At 41.6% G+C, this 17,573-nt stretch overlaps 1 protein-coding gene and 1 long non-coding RNA gene across 2 annotated transcripts in view; one reads left to right on the top strand and one right to left on the bottom strand.

Annotated features, from left to right (window-relative positions):
• The window catches only part of COL18A1 (collagen type XVIII alpha 1 chain), a 195,023-nt gene that overhangs the window by 105,005 nt on the left and 72,445 nt on the right, over positions 1–17,573 (bottom strand). The window lies entirely within an intron of this gene.
• LOC148049491 (uncharacterized) overlaps positions 1–17,573 on the top strand; it is a 51,978-nt gene that overhangs the window by 2,880 nt on the left and 31,525 nt on the right. The window contains exon 2 of the long non-coding RNA XR_015696523.1: positions 9,071–9,137. This is a non-coding gene — a long non-coding RNA (uncharacterized LOC148049491). The remainder of the gene's footprint in view (positions 1–9,070; positions 9,138–17,573) is intronic.

The raw sequence follows: 17,573 nt of genomic DNA, 5'->3' as shown, positions 1-17,573 counted from the left end.
GGCCGTTTTTCACCCACCCCAGGTTCTGGAGGCTTTCCTGAAGCCTGGGGAGAGTGAAAACTCCCTCCCCCCATGTGGGACGGGTCGTGTGTGCATGCAGGGAGGGGTGTCACACATGTATGCGCAGGTGAACATGGTGCATTGCATTGTGTTACACCTGTTAGACTAACTGCCCTGTCCTGTACATAGTTATTCAGACTATTCTCAGTTCTAAATTCTCAATTCTACACTTCCCTCCATGGGATTATTGGAGTCCAAAGAACTTACTTCTATGTAAGTAGAACCAGAACAAGAACAGATGGATTTCTGGTGCAAAAACTTTGAACAAAGCTACTTGAAAGCAGGAATGGGCTGGAAGTCTCACTGCCCAGGGAATGAAATAGCTGAACATGTTCAGTATTGTGCAAGCTCCAATTTGTCTAGGGAAGGTGGGCTATTGTGTGCAAATGTTACTGAGATGACAAATAGTACACTATTTGAGCAAACCATTCTAGGGTCTGGGCATGCCTAGATCAGCAAAAGGGACACCCAGCTTAGCAGCTAAGCATCTGCAAAATGCTTTTATCTTGTTTAGTGTCCTTTCAACTGGCAAGACGATGGGCGTGGAGGTATATAATTTATTTCATCTAAAATTTCCAACCTAATCCTCTCAACACAGCAAAGCAGGCAATACCTTAAAAAGTCTAGAGCACTGGGGAAAAGACACACACAAACACATGAATGCAAACCCAAGCTGGGCTGGAACTATGAAATACTTGTCTCAACAGGTGGCAGAACTTAGCTTCTAAATACAGGCAAGGTTGGCTAAGCAGGATTAGCCACAGTTAGTAATGGACTGGGAGACCACCAGTATCTTCTAATAATTCCTATCAGTGCACAGATGTACACTATACTGTAATCTTCCCCAATTTAGGGCTTCCCATATGAATTTAGCTCCCATTACCCTCAACCAGTGTGGCTGTTGCTGGCTAAGATCATGGGAGCAGAAAGTCATCAAAGCTCAAGGGTGTGGAATTGAAGAAAGCTGCATCAATTCCCTCTGGACTATTGTCAAAGTCGGCATCTGTTCTCCATAGACCGAAAAGATGGTTGGCATCCTGCGGAATAACCATCATCCTAGTTTTCACTGGAAAGCTTCCTTTCATTGATTCAAATGGGTATTAATATGTGAAAAAGCTTCTTGTCTAGCAGAAACCACTTTTTTTCTTGTAGCACTGCCTATGCTACAAGGCTAGTATTGTATGCAGCTGTTATCTTAGGCATAAAAGAAAGCAATTCTTATTTATGCACACGCAGGAGAAAAACTGAGGGATTCTTAAAAAGTCTGCTATCTATGAGGAGGGAAATAGTTTCCCAGCAACAGATTAAGATTGAAAAAATAATAATTTTAAAGCAAAACATTAACATCAATATAGAACTTGCATTAAAGACATTTGAAAATATTATTAAAAGCTCAATTTATGAGTTTTGAAGGCTACTCAAGAACCTCCAAAGGAGGCCAGTCTCTGGTATTTTAAGAGCCGAGGTGGCGCAGTGGTTAGGGTACAGTACTGCAGACCACTTCAGCTGACTGTTATCTGCAGTTCAGCGGTTTTAATCTCACCGGCTCAAGGTTGACTCAGCCTTCCATCCTTCCGAGGTGGGTGAAATGAGGACCCAGACTGTGGGGGCAATATGCTGACTCTGTAAACCGCTTAGAGAGGGCTAAAAGCCCTATGAAGCGGTATATAAGTCTAACTGCTATTGCTATTGCTATTTTATAGAGCCATGATGGTGAACCGATGGCACGCGTGTCACAGGTGGTGTGCAGACCCCTCTCTATGGGCACACCAGCCGTCACCCCAGCCCAGATCCACCACGCATGTGCACAAGCCTCCCTCCGACCAGCGCAGGGGGTGGAGCTCATGCAGGGGACATGGACATGCATGTGTGAGGTGAGCAGGCCCATGTGCGGGGGTGCTTGCACTGCATTTTTGGGGTTTGCGTGCATGCATGTGCCCCCGCACCTCATTTTGGGCCTGGAAAGCCTCCTGCATTAATCTGGAAGCCAAAAATGGGTGAGGGGGGGAGGGTGCATGTGCGGGGGTTGCTTGCATTGCATTTTGGGGTTGCGCATGTGCATGCACACTTTGTGTACTTGGTACCAAAAAGGTTAGCCATCACTGTTATAGAGAGCTCGTTCTGCAACCTAGGAGAACAAATGAGAAGATCCGATGAGCTGATGGCACCCAAAGACAAACCTATTCTAATGACCTCCAAGAGGCCCCATGGATCATGCAAAGAAAGAACGGATTGCTCTTCCATAATAGACAAATGACTGACCACACTGGGCTGTGATATCTTAAAAATCCTAGGGTGCCATGTACCAGGTTGGGAATTAGAGTCCAACGCCTTGGATAGTCCCAACAACAGGTGTTCATCAGACATGCAGAAACCATTCTTCCAAATCTTTCTTCCGCCAAATCACTGGGCTTTGCCCCTGATTCCAATTCCAAGCCCTGGCCAAGTGCCAGGATTTTTTTTAACTATCACATATGGATATTCAAAGTTTGCTTGAATGGGCAATGATGTAAACTTTTCTGAGGATTAAATACAGTGAATGTTAAGACAGCTGTACAATCAAAGATGAACTGTTTTGTAGCCAATCCTCCCATTTTAACTAATTTGTAAGCATGCAAACCAAATGTGAACCATTTATTCTGAACAGAGCATTTATTTTTCCATTACAGAAAGGGTGGGGGAGTTTAAAACAAACCTAAGACCCCATTTAAGTGACTCAACTGGGCATTTCATCTATTAATACTTGTTTGAGAGCCTGAAAAAGAACTGTATGTTATGGCAACTACTACATGAAAGATTTTTAAGGAACCAAGTAAGTTCAAAAGCAAAACATAATACTTCACCTTAAAATGAGTCAAGCTCAACCCCATTACTCATTTCTCAGATTTTCCACTGCTTTGCAAGTACTTGGTAAGAACAAGAGAAAACTTATGTAGTACAATTGTGTTCAAGTTTAAAACAGAATTGGGCTCCTGAGATTTATCAACAATTGTGAAAAAAGGGATTTCAGCAAATGTATATTAAATGGCAAGCTATACTTGCTGAAATCCCCCTTTTTAAAAAAGTACAAGAATTCTTGCCTACTTTTGGCACTTTTAAGAAGGGTGCAATAGTAACCCAGCATCATGAATATTGTGGTGACAATCAACCACCCCCACATTTCAAACTACCACCCTAAATTTTCAATTTATTTTTATTATTCTTTGAATAGGCTAAATATTTTGCCTATTCATTTTTATCTGGTTCTCCCAAATACAGATGTGACTCATACATTCAAGAGACAGTACTTCTGTACATTCCTACAATACTACTTTTAATCAATTTATGCAATCCCAAATATATTGTAAATAAAACCATTAACTTTAAATTAATCATTTTTAATGATTAACGTGCTCTACAACGTGCTCTACATGGGGCAGCCCTTGAAGAGCATTCGGAGACTTCAGCTTGTCCAGAATGCAGCCGCGCGAGCGATTGTGGGTGCACCTTGGTACACCCACGTAACACCTATCCTCCGCGAGCTGCACTGGCTGCCTATTGGTCTTCGGATACGCTTCAAGGCGCTAGTCGTCACTTATAAAGCCCTTCATGGTATTGGACCTGGGTACTTGAGAGACCGCCTGCTGCCAATTACCTCCAATAGACCGATCAGATCCCACAGATTAGGCCTCCTCCGAATTCCATCCGCCGGCCAATGCCGACTGGCGACTACCTGGAGGAGAGCCTTCTCTGTGGCTGCTCCGACCCTCTGGAACGAGCTCCCCGTGGAGATTCGAACCCTCACCACTCTCCAGGCCTTCCGCAAAGCCCTTAAAACCTGGCTGTTCCGACAGGCCTGGGGCTAAAGAGCTTTTGCCCCCCCTTCTCGAATGGTATGGTTGTTGTGTGTTTTTAAATTTTGTATTGTTATGTTTGTCTTTTTATCCCCCTGTCTGTACCCCCTTCCCTGACTGAATTGTGAGCCGCCCTGAGTCCCCTTCGGGGAAAAGGGCGGCATATAAATGTAATAAATCCAATCTAAATCCAATTTTAAATTAAATTAAATTAATCATTTAAATCATTAATTTTAGGACAACTTGCCTAAAATTTGTCTCTTGGTGGTGGGGAAGCTTGAATTACTATAAAGTTGCTAAGCCTGGAGCAGAGGGATTCGTCTTCCAGTTCCTGCATATGGTTTGAAAGAGGGATAGCCTCCAGTGTCAACAGGGGCATAGTCTTATAGCCCTAAGATATATAGTTCAAAATACATACATTCTAAAGGCTTGATCTCAGCTTTAGGAAGATGGAAATAGCAAGCACTATTGTTACCAAGAAAACTTCAGGGACTTATCCAGCAGATAACATTTGACTTGAAGGCACAATATTATTAATGAAAGGTCCCAGAGAGCATTTTTTATTTACTGCAGGACGACAGACTCTGTGATTTAGCATCACATTTCCCGAAGCCTGGCATGAAACTTGCCCTGTAAACCATTTGTTTGTTGATGTTGTCTCTGATATTGTCTTTCTTCTATCCTCAAATCACAGCTGAAGCAGCTTAGAAGGATCTTGAGCTGTTCCAGTTTTAAAGCAGGTTTCTTGTCTCAATACAATTTCTGCCATAAAGCTCAAATAGCCGTGATGGTGAATAGCCTCTTGCAAACGTGCCACAGATGGCACACAGAGCCCTCTCTGTAGGCATGTCAGCCATCGCCCCATCCCGCTCCACCACATATGAGTGTGCTTCCTGATGGCCAGCTGGTCTTTGGGTCTCTGCTGCACATGCACAGGGGGCAGGGCCTTGCCTTTCTCCTCCATTTCTGCTGCCCGCATCAACCAGAAAGCCAAAACAGGGCATGAGGGCACCACACAAGGCCCCCCTGCACCCGTTTTGGGCCTGGAAAGCCTCCTGCACCAACCTGGAAGCCAAAATGGGGCTTGGGGGTGCATGCGCGGCAGAGTGCTTGCATTGCATTTTGGGGATTGGGGCACATGCGCTTTGGGAACTCAGCACCAAAAAGGTTAACCATCACTGTCATATAGCATATTCCATCGCCACTGAGGCTGAGGACACTGTCAAGCACCGAGATCTCCCCAGCCGTTGGCCTCTAAGGCTGTTTTCTTCCCCTCTGATCATGGAGAACTTCTCTCCATGGCCTTTTTGAAGTGGATGCAAGAGAGACCAAATCCTTGACTTCCAAAGCCTTGTCAGATGTTACATGGATTTCTTATAAACTAGGACCTTCCAGTTGAGGGTCGCTGCTTTTGTCACCACTGAATATGCCACAGATTTTCTCCTGATTCTGCTAACAAAAGGTTTTTTTTACAGCAATACATTTTACTGTTTTTATTTTGGCGAGCAAGTGGCATCATCAGGCCCACTCAACTGCAGGTCCATGCTTGTCCATGAGCTACTTACAGGCGGTACTGGACATGAAAACAAAACTCCTGAGAGTCTTGTAATACAGTCCATGTTGGAATTCACTCATTCTTGATGGCTTCTTCCTGCACCCCATCTTTGGAGTCTTTGACCGGTCAACTGGGCTATTTGTGGATTGAGTTAGATCCATGTTCAGTAAAAGCCCACTGGAGCACCTCCCTGCCCGCAACCTGTTAATGGGGCAATTCTGCACATGAGCCAACACACCATTCCAACATCCACCTACACATACCCATCCCTGCCCTACCCCATATTAGGGAATGTATTTAGCGGCTGTTTTCCATCTTGTTGGAAGGGGAAACAAAGCTGGGGAAATCCACCAGTTGCTTTCCTTAACCCATTCCACATTAAAACATTAAGGAGGTATCCTGGTCACCAGCCTAGTCTCTGAACCAAACACTGCCAGCAATTGAGATGTAAAATGTTATATCAGCAGCATAAACATTCTTTTCTTATGAAGAAATGGTGGACGGCACATTAACATGGCCATCCAGCTATGCCCACACTGCTGCTTATTGCTCAATCACTCATCATGCTGCCAGACAAATGGCAATTCCACATACATGGTCTCAGCTGAACTTTAAAACAAAGTAGCTTCTGTTTTATATCTATATAACACACCCATTGTGTAAGAGGAGTCCCTGTAATAAGCCAGCTAATTGTAATTCTTTTTCACAAACATGGAATCGCTCTGGAAGACTTAGCATAGTGGCGGTGGCGGCGAATGGGCTGATCAGAGAACGGTGAACTATTTTCTTCTCTCCCTGACCATTTGCCTAACATATTTTAAATCTGTTTTTCAGGGTATGTCTGCTCTGTACATTGTAAATCCAAACTGGCCCTTATCCTAGAATACAAGGCCAGTCATTTTTCTTGTCCTTCAGTGCTTAAAGCCCCGATTTTTTGCTGTTCAAACAAATCCACACAAATAAAGACTTCATTATTTCACACAGAGCTCTGGAGTTTTGGAGTCCAACCAAAAGCCACTTTTTCTCATGGGCCACCTTCAGCAATTTAACTGTTGAGAGGTACCTTAGTGGAAATCGCAGCATTTAAAATGGAATTTATTCAAGCATCAATCAGGAACTAAGGAATAAAAAAATAAGCCCTTTCAAACAACCTCGAGAATCCATGTTGGATGCCAAACAACCCAGTTTATGACTGGCTTAAACAGAATGGAGTGATTGCCTAGGACAGTGTTTCTCAACCTTGGCTACTTGAAGATGTCTGGACTTCAACTCCCAGAATTCGCTGGCTGGGGAATTCTGGGAGTTGAAGTCCAGACATCTTCAAGTGGCCAAGGTTGAGAAACGCTGGCCTAGGAACAGTCTGGGAACAAATAAGGCAAGAATTTTATTGAAGCTAGGCAGGATATTACTGTGGGTGGCTGTGGGTGTATACATATACATACACACACACACACACACACACACACACACACACATATAGATATACAGGTACAGGTACAGGTACATACACACATATACAGGTACATATACACACACACACACATATAAATATAACTATTTATGCATTCATTATATACCACACAAACACAACATAATTAATGCATAAATAGTTACCACTGCCTCCTTTCAGCAGAATTGTTTCACCTCCCAATTCATTCTAGGATTGTGGGATTTCCTGCTTGTCCCCATCCAGGTATTAAGCATGTCCAATCCTGTTTAACTGTTTGCGATCAGCGACGTTGGGTAGATGTTACTCCATTTAGATAGACAAGTATTAATACAGTACTTGCTATGTGCTCCTAAAATGCCTTCTTCAAAAGTTCATTGGATTTAATAGTAACTGCCTTCTAGTCTGGGATCACAGATTTTGAGTGTAAATTATACCATAGGTAATTAATTTCTGTAGAAAATCTGAAGGGTTAAATTTAAATCTACTATACTTTGACTCAGTATCTGCCAGCTGTTTTGGTTTTCATTCCCATAATGTCCTATCCAGCTTTGGTAAGGTTGATTAAGAACTACAACTATTTTGAGTTGAAATTATTAGGAGCCTGTGTGGTACTTGACAAAACTTTGGCAGCCAGGTGAGGCAAGCTGTAAAGTGACATGTTATCTATACATAAAAGAATACCTACAATCTGTAGGGTGAATTTTGCTATTGGGGCAAGATGTGCCTATCTTGCCCCAATATTTATTTAAACAAAATTAAAAAAAATAAGCAACTGCCACTCAGTTTTCCTTTATTTTGCTTTCCTCCATTTTTTCTATGCATATAGTAGTGTAATTGATTCATATTAATTTATAGTCATACTCAAAATAACCTCAAGCAGGGCTTGTTGTTTCAAGTTTTATTAAAAAAGAATAAAAATAAAAATCAATTTTCAACCTTATTTTTTATATGATTAAAAAAAAGGAATCTGAGATTGAAGGGGTAAAAGATGAAGTTGCACAATCTGATTATTGATTCATAAATAAACACCATTAAAACAAGTGGGATTTATTCCTTACTAAGTGTATACAGAATTGCTGTCTAAAACATTAATTTTAGTAGACATTATCTAAGGACTACAAATTGCATGGCAAATAACCTAAGGTTGGGACAAAGAGAAGCAGCTACGAATCCACCTGTGTGCCCTCAGAGTTTAAAACCAGCCACACTGGCATAAAGGATATTGGAGTGGGCTGGGCTCTATGTCTTCTGACATGTCCCAATCATCCCTATTGCTATGCTTTTGGCTATAAGTCAAAATACCAGCCTTCCACTGGTCTCCAATTGACTAAACCACCTAAAGATACAGCAATGAAGTGAGTGGGCCTATGGTCATTCTTTATGAACATCTTTCATTCCCTAGTCTGGTAATCTCTAGATACCTGCAAAAATGCTGGTCTGGAAACTAGAGCATGGACGTGTCTGGACACCTCAGAAAAGTTCGATTTTTGGCCCTGTAGTTTAATTCAAAGCAGTAGTGGTGGAAGGTACAATGGGACTGCTATAAAAGTCACACATCTCCCTTCACTTCAGTTCTAAGCTCTGTGTGTTGCTCTTCTGTATAGCAGCCTTATCAGACTCCCGAGCATTTCTTACAATTAAACTGCCAAGCAAAGGAACCTTGCTTTAACACTAAGTGTGGAACACTGGATCTTCCAGCTTCTCATTTGGATAAAAAGAAGAGGGCTGCTTTTGGAACAGCAAGCTCACGTACCAAGTAAATTACCTCTATTTTTCAGAAAGGCTGGAAATATAAGGAATGTTGTGGGTCCCATCCCCTAAGGAGATACATCCCATCACCAGAAGAAGGGCCTTCTCCATGGTGGCTCCCTCTCTCTGGAACAGCATCCCCCCAAAGATTAGACTGGCTCTAACACTCTTTCGGAAGGTCCTGAAGATGTGTTTCTGTCAGCTGGCCCGAGGAACCCAGAACAGGATGGAGCCCATTAAATAGCTAGTATGAACGTGTGTGCTGAAGTGCAGGGTTATTACTTTATTAGTTTTATTTCTTTTGTATGGTATTTTTATAACCTTGTAAGCCACCTTAAGTTGCCATGTGGGAGTTGCCATGTGGGAGTAGGCGGCAATCAATGAATGACCAAACTTTTACCAAGGGTTATGTGCTTTTTCTAGGCAACCTGAAGAATGGATGATAGCACCCAGGGTTGGAAAGGATGGCCAACCATTAGAATAAAATTGGGTAAGTCTGAAAACTGTTTACTTTAGTGATTGGTGGTATAGAATGGAATAAAAGCCTATTTCTGAAACATTTCTCAATTTTTATGTCCCATAAATATAACATAAGTAGAATTTCCTTTTCTTCTGGCTGTTTCCCCAGACTTCACATTATATTTTGTCTTTGGAAGTTGCTACTGTATCTACTGTACCTCCCTATTCCATTTCCTTTTAAATAATATAACAGTTGCTTCTACTCTATGCAAGGCTTCTATCAGTCTCGGAGATTAAAGAAACTTTTCCCCGCCTCCCACTCTTAAGAAAAGGACATTCTTCTCCATAGAAGTACATTCCTAGCTTCATGAGTTTGGCCCAATACATTTTTTGAAGCACCTGGATTTCCTCCTATAGTCATAGCTCAGATAACATGGTGCCTGCAATCAACAAAAATATCCTTAAAAGTAGGATTAATTCCTTCCTGTCAGGATACGCAATAAGATGCCATTGTATTTTCGATTTCTGAGCTTGTTTTCACATGAAAGGAAACACGGTTGAATTCACTATGGAGCAACAACCTGGCAATCTGCTCGCACTGCTTTGGAAACCTGCCAGGACACTGTTTCCTTTCTTATATGTTCCAAATTTTCCTATGCACCTTCTAGTGCCAATTGAACCGTGATAAAATAAACCATGACTTTCAGCTAGCATCCAAATTAAATGCTGTGCAGGAGAATTATTAGTGAAATCTTTGACTCTGGGTTAGAATATACAGTAATTTGGATCGGGACTATGGGACTGGGGAGAAAGGACCATCACTTTCTCCCTGAACAGGTTTCCCCCAATCAATTAAAAAAAACTCAATTCCTATGACATAAAACAAGACAATATCTCAGAACTACCCAAGCCCATGATGGCGAACTTATGGCACGCGTGCCACAGTTGGCACAGAAAGCCCTCTCTGTGGGCATGTGAGCCGTTGCCCCAGTTCAGCTGCAATGCACATGCGTGCACACCTCCCTCTGGCCAGCCGATTTTCGGGTCTCTGCCGTGCATGTGAAGGGGAAGCACAGGGGTGGGGTTCCCCCTGCCACAACCACTTTTGGTCCCAGGAGGCTGCCCAAAATGGGGTGCGGAGGGAGCACAGGGCAGGCGTGGGATTGTTGCGTATGCACTGTATTATGGGTGTGGGTGCACGCTGTCGCACGTTGTCACACGGACTTTCAGCATGCAACAACAAAAATGTTCACTGACCTAAACTATGCTGAAGAAAAATTAAAGAGCCACTTCAGCAGGTGAGTTCTTCAATTCTACCAATATCTTGAATTTACGATGCAGATGAGACAAATCTATGATTTGAAAAGTAAAATGCCTTTCACAGAGGCATCTTTGTAGTGGGATTGTTTTACCTAGTAATGTCTAGATCAGTGTTTCTCAACCTTGGCAACTTGAAGATGTCCGGACTTCAACTCCCAGAATTCCCCAGCCAGCGAATGCTGGCTGGGGAATTCTGGGAGTTGAAGTCCAGACATCTTCAAGTTGCCAAGGTTGAGAAACACTGGTCTAGATCACAAATTGGAGGCCTTTTGCTGAACTGAATCAGCCAAAGATCAATAGAGCAACCTTCTTTTTAACTATCACCTTTTAAACCATTTTTATAGATCCAAAATGATTTCTTGGTTACCAGCTATATACTTAAATGAGATAAAGTTATTTCCAAAGAATGAATATCTAGTATCCTAGATTAATGTCATAAAAGTGGGATTAAAAACTCTCCTCTATTCATTTGAAGATACTAATCTAGGATTTTTGAACCACTACATCTAAGCAATTTAAATCTCCCTTGTAACTAATCAGAGTTTGACCAGGAAGAGGCTGAGAATTGAAAGACAACCCCCCCCCCTGAGCACTAGGGGTTTTATTCTTTCATTTTTAATTACTCACATATGACAATTGGTGATGTTTAGCTATCTTAACATGCACAAAAGATCAGGGCTACCATTTCCTAGAAGCACTAGCCTGGTTAATGATGGGATCAAGGATTCATGCTTTCTACTAACATCCCTATTCACTCAATGTTCAATATTGAGGGTTTTTAAAAAAAAAACCCCACTATGTAAGTGAAATGCCTAACGCTTGGGAACAGGAGCCAGAAAGAAAAAGGATGTGAATATTTGAGCTCATTGTTCTCAAGGTCATGCAAAAGCCTTAACAAGTAGGCTTTTCTTCAAAATAGAGAGCCAAACTGATTTCTCATGCTGATGAGCCAAAGACCAAAGAGAAAGTCGCTGCTCTTTCTGATACTGCAAGGAAAATATTTTGAATCACTGCTGTACAGCTGTGCTGTTTTATTTTCATCTAATTAAAAAAAAACTTCCAGCAAATTCCAAAAAGAAAATGTTACTGGTAACACAAGCAACCATGACCTAGAGGAGAACATTAAATGCTTTCTGCTGGTACTAACTATACTGTGTAGAATGCTATCATCTGGCTGGGCTTGTCCCTCTATCAGAGATGTGCCATTGGGTTCCATGAGTGGCTTCAGTCATGACCCTTGAGAAAGGGCTGAGTGTAGTGACTGTCAACTGAGATACTTAATTGGGCTCCAGCAGAACTACTCCACAGATTAGCAAACCCCGTTTGCTAGGTTGAGCTCTAATGATCACTTGGGACTGTTGCTTTTACAGCAATAGCAATAGCACTTAGACTTATATACCGCTTCACAATGCTTTTACAATGCCTCTCTAAGCGGTTTACAGAGTCAGCATATTGCCCCCAACAATCTAGGTCCTCATTTTACCCACCTCGGAAGGATGGAAAGCTGAGTCAACCTTTCAGCCTGGTGAGATTTGAACTGCCAAACTGCAGCTAGCAGTCAGCTGAAGTAGCCTGCAGTACTGCAATCTAACCACTGTGCCACCTCGGCTCTATACAGCCTCCCTGCTCCATAGCAACCTCCCTGCCTACCTCTGTTGGTCCTCAAGTGTTCGTGGGTTGCCATTCACTGAAGGGAGGCTGGTCACTTGGTCCACTCCATTCAACTGTCTGCCCCAGGCAACTAATCGATTCATGTGGCTTCCAAATAGAATTTGGGTTTGTTCCTAATGGTCTGCTGCATGGTCCATCTGAAGTCCTGTGGCTGCCTGGAATTGCAGGGTGACCAGGGGTTTGGATTAGGTCCCATTATGTGACATGACCTTTTATGGGGTTCCTGCAACTCCACTTAGTTTACAGAAGACTTGAGTGGGATGAAATGGGTTAAGAGATGTCCGGAACATTGCTGGAGGGCAACATAGAGCAAATATGACTCAACATGGGCTAGAGCCATTATTAGGGCCTACCTCCTGGCTGTAAGGCAGTGAAATATCAATATTTCTCTGCCCTTATCACATGTAGTTTGCAGTTTCAACTACAAGGTTACTTTGAAGAATATGTTCAGCAAATGCCATATAAAGTTGCTCAAATTCATGATAGATTGGACTCTGGCCTTGGAGCAGATCCCGTAGAAGTTATTGGAGATTGATCTGGCTTGATATCTGGGAGGAGTTTGATCTTGTTGCTCCTGAGAAAGAAGACAGGGTTCTTGCAACTGTTAGTATGGCCACCTTTGTTTTAGACCCATGTCCCTCATGATTTGGGGTCGAATCTTGGTGGTGGTAAATTTCTCTTTGAGAAAAAGGGTAGTTCTGCTGGCTCTTAAGGATACAATGTCTGGCTTTCCTCATGAGGCCATTCTGGATCCAACTATTCTGAACAAGTTTGTCTTTTTAGGGAAGGTTGTCGAGAAGGTAGTTGCACGGTTGTTCCAAGGAACTCTGGATGATCTGAACTCTTTCAGTCAGGATTCAGATCCAGTTATAAGATTGATATGGCATTAATCACACTTGTAGATGACCTAGAGTAGGTCCACCCAACCCTACCAAGACTAAGTAGTTTTGGGTTTTACGGTGCCACAGTTCTGAGGACTTTCAATCTCCTCTTTTGGATGGAATTGCACTATCCCAAATGAAACCTGTGCACTCTTTGGGGTCCTCCTGAATTCATAATTCCTTGAAGAACCAGTGACAGTTATGGCTATGAAGTCCTTTACCCAGCTTTGTGTTGTTCAACAATTGTACCTGTTCCTGTACCAAGAGGCTCTACTCACAGTTTACCGAGATACCCTGATGATTTTCTGATTAGACTGTTGCTATGCTCTCTGCATGGTGCTGCTCTTGAAGAGCACCTGGAAGCTTCAGCTGATGCAAAAGGTAGTGGAACATGTAACATCATTGGTTTGGTACATGTAACATCTCTGGTCTGCAAACTTTATTGATTGCCAGTTTGCTTCTGGGTTCAATTCAAGGTGCTGGTAATGACCTATAAACTCTGGGGACAGTCTCTCCCCAATTGTATCTACTGATTTTATGAGCCTTAGTGGGAAAGATATGGTCCCATCTGTTACGGAGTGTCATTTGGTGGGTCCTGAGAAAAGGGGGGGGTTGTGCCCATCTTCTGTAACATCATTGCCCTGGAGATCAGATTTGCTGGCTTTCCATAGGCCCTAAAAACTGACTTTATTGCTGAATCTGGGGCTCATTTGGTATGGTGGAGCCCATACCTTACTAGGCTGATTGTTTCCTTGGTCTTATCTTACATTTAGTAGTAGCCAATAACCTGGTATTTATTTATAAGGGGGAAATGTCTGGACCAAATGTAGTTTCTAATGTTGGATTTTGCCCTTTACCAGAGGAAGCCCCCTTGTGGAGTACTGTGAAGACATTACCATGGCAACTCAACTGCCCTGCACAGTAGAAGTTCATTTTATGGCAGTACAGTAGAATGCATATTAAGGCACAATAGGCTGTATCTTAATGGAATGCACACCCCGATGGGTGTTGGGGTTGTCTTACCCCCACATTATTTTTCCCCAGAGAGTAAGTCATCTGTGTACCAAGTTTGGTTGAAATTGCTCAAGGCATTCTAGAGTTATGCTGGAACACACACACACACAAATAAATTATTTATCTTGTTTTTTCTTCTGTATTAGCTGCCTGTTTAATATGGGCAGCAATATAATCTGAATGAATAAACAAAACAAATTTTACCCAGATTCATGCATTTGAATTCTGTGCTTGGGATTATGTAAACCAAGTATACAGTAAATGAATTATCATTGCTATGGTCAATCATATGAGTAGCAAAAATGTATTTTAAACTTTACCAAATTCACATTAACAGTGGTTTTACCTGAATGCAGATCCATCATTTTAACTAGGTAGAATGTTGGCTATACTTCACCCTGGATGGTGCCATTCCATTTTTTCCCCTCTGAAGAGAACTCCATTTGTGCCTAATCCCTTGTCTAGCCTGCAGATTCTTGGCAGCACAGAAAATCTTGTATGGCTATTTGGATTCTTGTACGGTTGTTTAAGTATTTAGTGCTAGTGCTTAATGAAACCAGAAGTTGTGTCATTGCTTCTAAGTGTGGTTCACAGAGGATCCAAGCAACTGGATAATCAACAATATATCAGTGCATTGTAATGAGTGCATATTGTGCTTTCATGTCTCTCATTTTATACCGTGCTTGGCATTCTGGCTGGACAATTCTCAGAGTACAAGTCATACATCTTAAAGCTGTTGAGGCTGAGATATGCTGTTTAGGATAGCAATAGTACTTAGACCAGTGGTAGTCAACCTGGTCCCTACCGCCCACTAGTAGGCGTTCCAGCTTTCATGGTGGGCGGTAGGGGTTTGCTGTAACTCTGCTTTATAAATTTTATAAAGTAAAGTTACTTCCCTACTTTATAAATCACTATTACTGTGGAACCGGTGGGCGGTTAGAAAGTTTTACTAGTAACAGAGATACAAAAGTGGGCAGTAGGTATAAAAAGGTTGACTACCCCTGACTTAGACTTATATACCTCTTCACAATGCTTTACAGCCCTCTCTAAGCAGTTTACAGAGTCAGCATATTGCCCCAACAATTTGGAAGTAAGCATATTCTTTTAAAGAAATGCCAATTATTGTTCACCATTAAAGAAACAGCACTATTCCAGTTGCTTTAGTCTGGCTTAACTCAATGTACAAGACTTGTATCATTAACTAGCTTGTACTATAATTTAGCAGGATATACAAACGATATAAGGCAGACAGGTGAAACAAGATCCCACTTCAACTTGAAAGAGCTGGATTTCCTGAGCTAGCTTCAAAAGACTTCATGTGTTCTCCAGGAACGAGCCTTGCTCTATGTTCTAAGCACATGAGACTGATGGAAGGAGTGCATTGTTAAGAAAGCCTAGGTTTATTTATAAATAAATTTAATTTCTACCATTAAGAACTATCATATTCAGCTTTTTATGAACCTAGTTTACTCCTTAGGTAGCAAAAATAAGTCTTGCAATCCACATGAAAAAGTCTTGTATAGTCATAGGCACCTTACTAATTATTTTTCACATTCTTCTTAAAGTACTATAATGATCTTGTTAACTTAATGCAGTTGGCAAGATCCAAAAAAGGTGCAAAGATTGTGAGGAAATCTATAACCAATCCATCCTGAGGTGTTTGTACTTAAATCCCAAATCAAGAAAGTAAACTATTTGAATTGCAAGAAAACAGGAATCCTAGAACCCTAAGATTAGAATGAATGCAAAATAAAACCACCTTTAACCTGGTTTATCAGGTGGAAAAAGACCTGTACTTGCCACTGTCTGTTCATCTGTCAAGTACAGGTAGTCCTCGACTTACGGCCATTCGCCTAGTGATCGTTCAAAGTTACAACAGTACTGAAAAAAGTTACTGATGACCATTTTTCACACTTATGACCACTGAAGCATCCTCATGATCATGTGGTCAAAATTCAGATGCTTGGCAACTGATTCATATTTATGACAGTTGTAATGTCCCGGGGTCACCTTTTGCAACCTTATGACAGGCAAAGTCAATGGGGAAGCCAGATCCACTTAACAATCAATTTAGCAAAAAGAAACAGGAAGTTATCCTGTTGCAAAAGAGACTTATGGTGCCTTAAAATCAACAGAACCTTAAAAATTAACATTTTTATTATCACATAAGGTTTGTTTATCACAAGTTATGACAGGAGATACAGAACGCTGATCATGAAAAGTAACAAAAGTTGTATAATGTTCAAAATACAGTGTATAATTAGCCAATTATCTCACTTGCCTCAAAATACTGTCAAAAAGCTTTTAGAAACAAGCTGTTACTCATGATCAAAGCCCAAAGTGTTTGTAGTTTGTGGCACAGGAACAAATTCCTTAAGTTAAGCTTATATTGGTTACATGAACTCTTTCAATGTAGCTTCCTTGCACTTACTTTCATCCAGGATATTTTTTGAAACTTTCCAAGTTTTCTATCCTATCCTGGAATTGTTCACTATTCTTCCATCCAAGAACTGATCAAGTCAAACCCTTCTCAGCTGCTTTCAAGATCTGCCAAGCTTTACCAAGTGCTACCACCTAGGAAGACAATTACTGGAGGCACAATAGAGGTTTAAAAATAAATTATGAATGTGATGCAGACAAGCAGAAAAAGTTTTCTTTCTCTCTTCGGATACTAAGATTGGAAACAATAAATGTCATTAGGTTAACATGGCTCTTTGAAACACTGGTAAATGTTATGAACAATAGACTGTCAACCACTGTTACAAACAATAAAGAAACCTTACTGTGTGTAAAGAATTAGCATATATTTGAATACTATCAGGAAGCAAGCAAGTTGGGAAGGTCAACATCAATATATCCGGTTTTATAAGTTTCCAAGAAACATTTGGCTAAGCAACAGAAGGCTGCTTAATCATGCTATGCATTTGGAGTCAAAAGGGAATTGTTATGTTTGCAAAAATGTATCTCTAGAAGGTTCCAAAGTTGGTCATTTTTTAAACTAAGTAAACAAATATTCAAAAGTCCTCAAGAAGGTTTTTGCCCAGGAGGCTTGCCCGGCACAAATCTTGGCTGGAAGAATGCTTCCAAGGCACTGTGGCAAAATGTAGACCAAGTTTGATATAGGAACAAGCATTTGATATATTTTGCTGCATAACAAAATGCCAGTTCACACAAGATGGCCAAGGTCCAACCACCACTATATAGCTGCCTCTAAAGAAGTATGTGTATGCTGAAGTTATACATATGAATTTAAATGATTACTTTATTTCACAAGCTGCATAAGGTAAAGGTTCCCCTTGCACATATGTGCTGATCATTCCTGACTCTAGGAGGCGGTGCTCATCTCCGTTTCAAAGCCGAAGAGCCAGCGCTGTCTGAAGGCATCTCCGTGGTCATGTGACCAGCATGACTAAATGCCAAAGGCGCACAGAACGCTGTTACCTTCCTACCAAAGTGGTCCCTATTTTTCTACGTGCATTTTTCGAACTACTAGATTGACAGAAACTGGGACAAGTAACAGGAGCTCACTCCGTTACACAGCACTAGGGATTTGAACCACCAAACTGCCAACTTTCTGATCG

This window comes from Thamnophis sirtalis, unplaced genomic scaffold (assembly GCF_051295495.1).
Source record: "Thamnophis sirtalis isolate CommonGarterSnake01/CBP01778 unplaced genomic scaffold, rThaSir2_p1.2 scaffold_1, whole genome shotgun sequence".
Taxonomy (NCBI): Eukaryota; Metazoa; Chordata; class Lepidosauria; order Squamata; family Natricidae; genus Thamnophis; species Thamnophis sirtalis.
The sequence above is the reverse complement of the archived record's forward strand: the minus strand, read 5'-3'. Positions and strand labels throughout refer to the sequence as shown.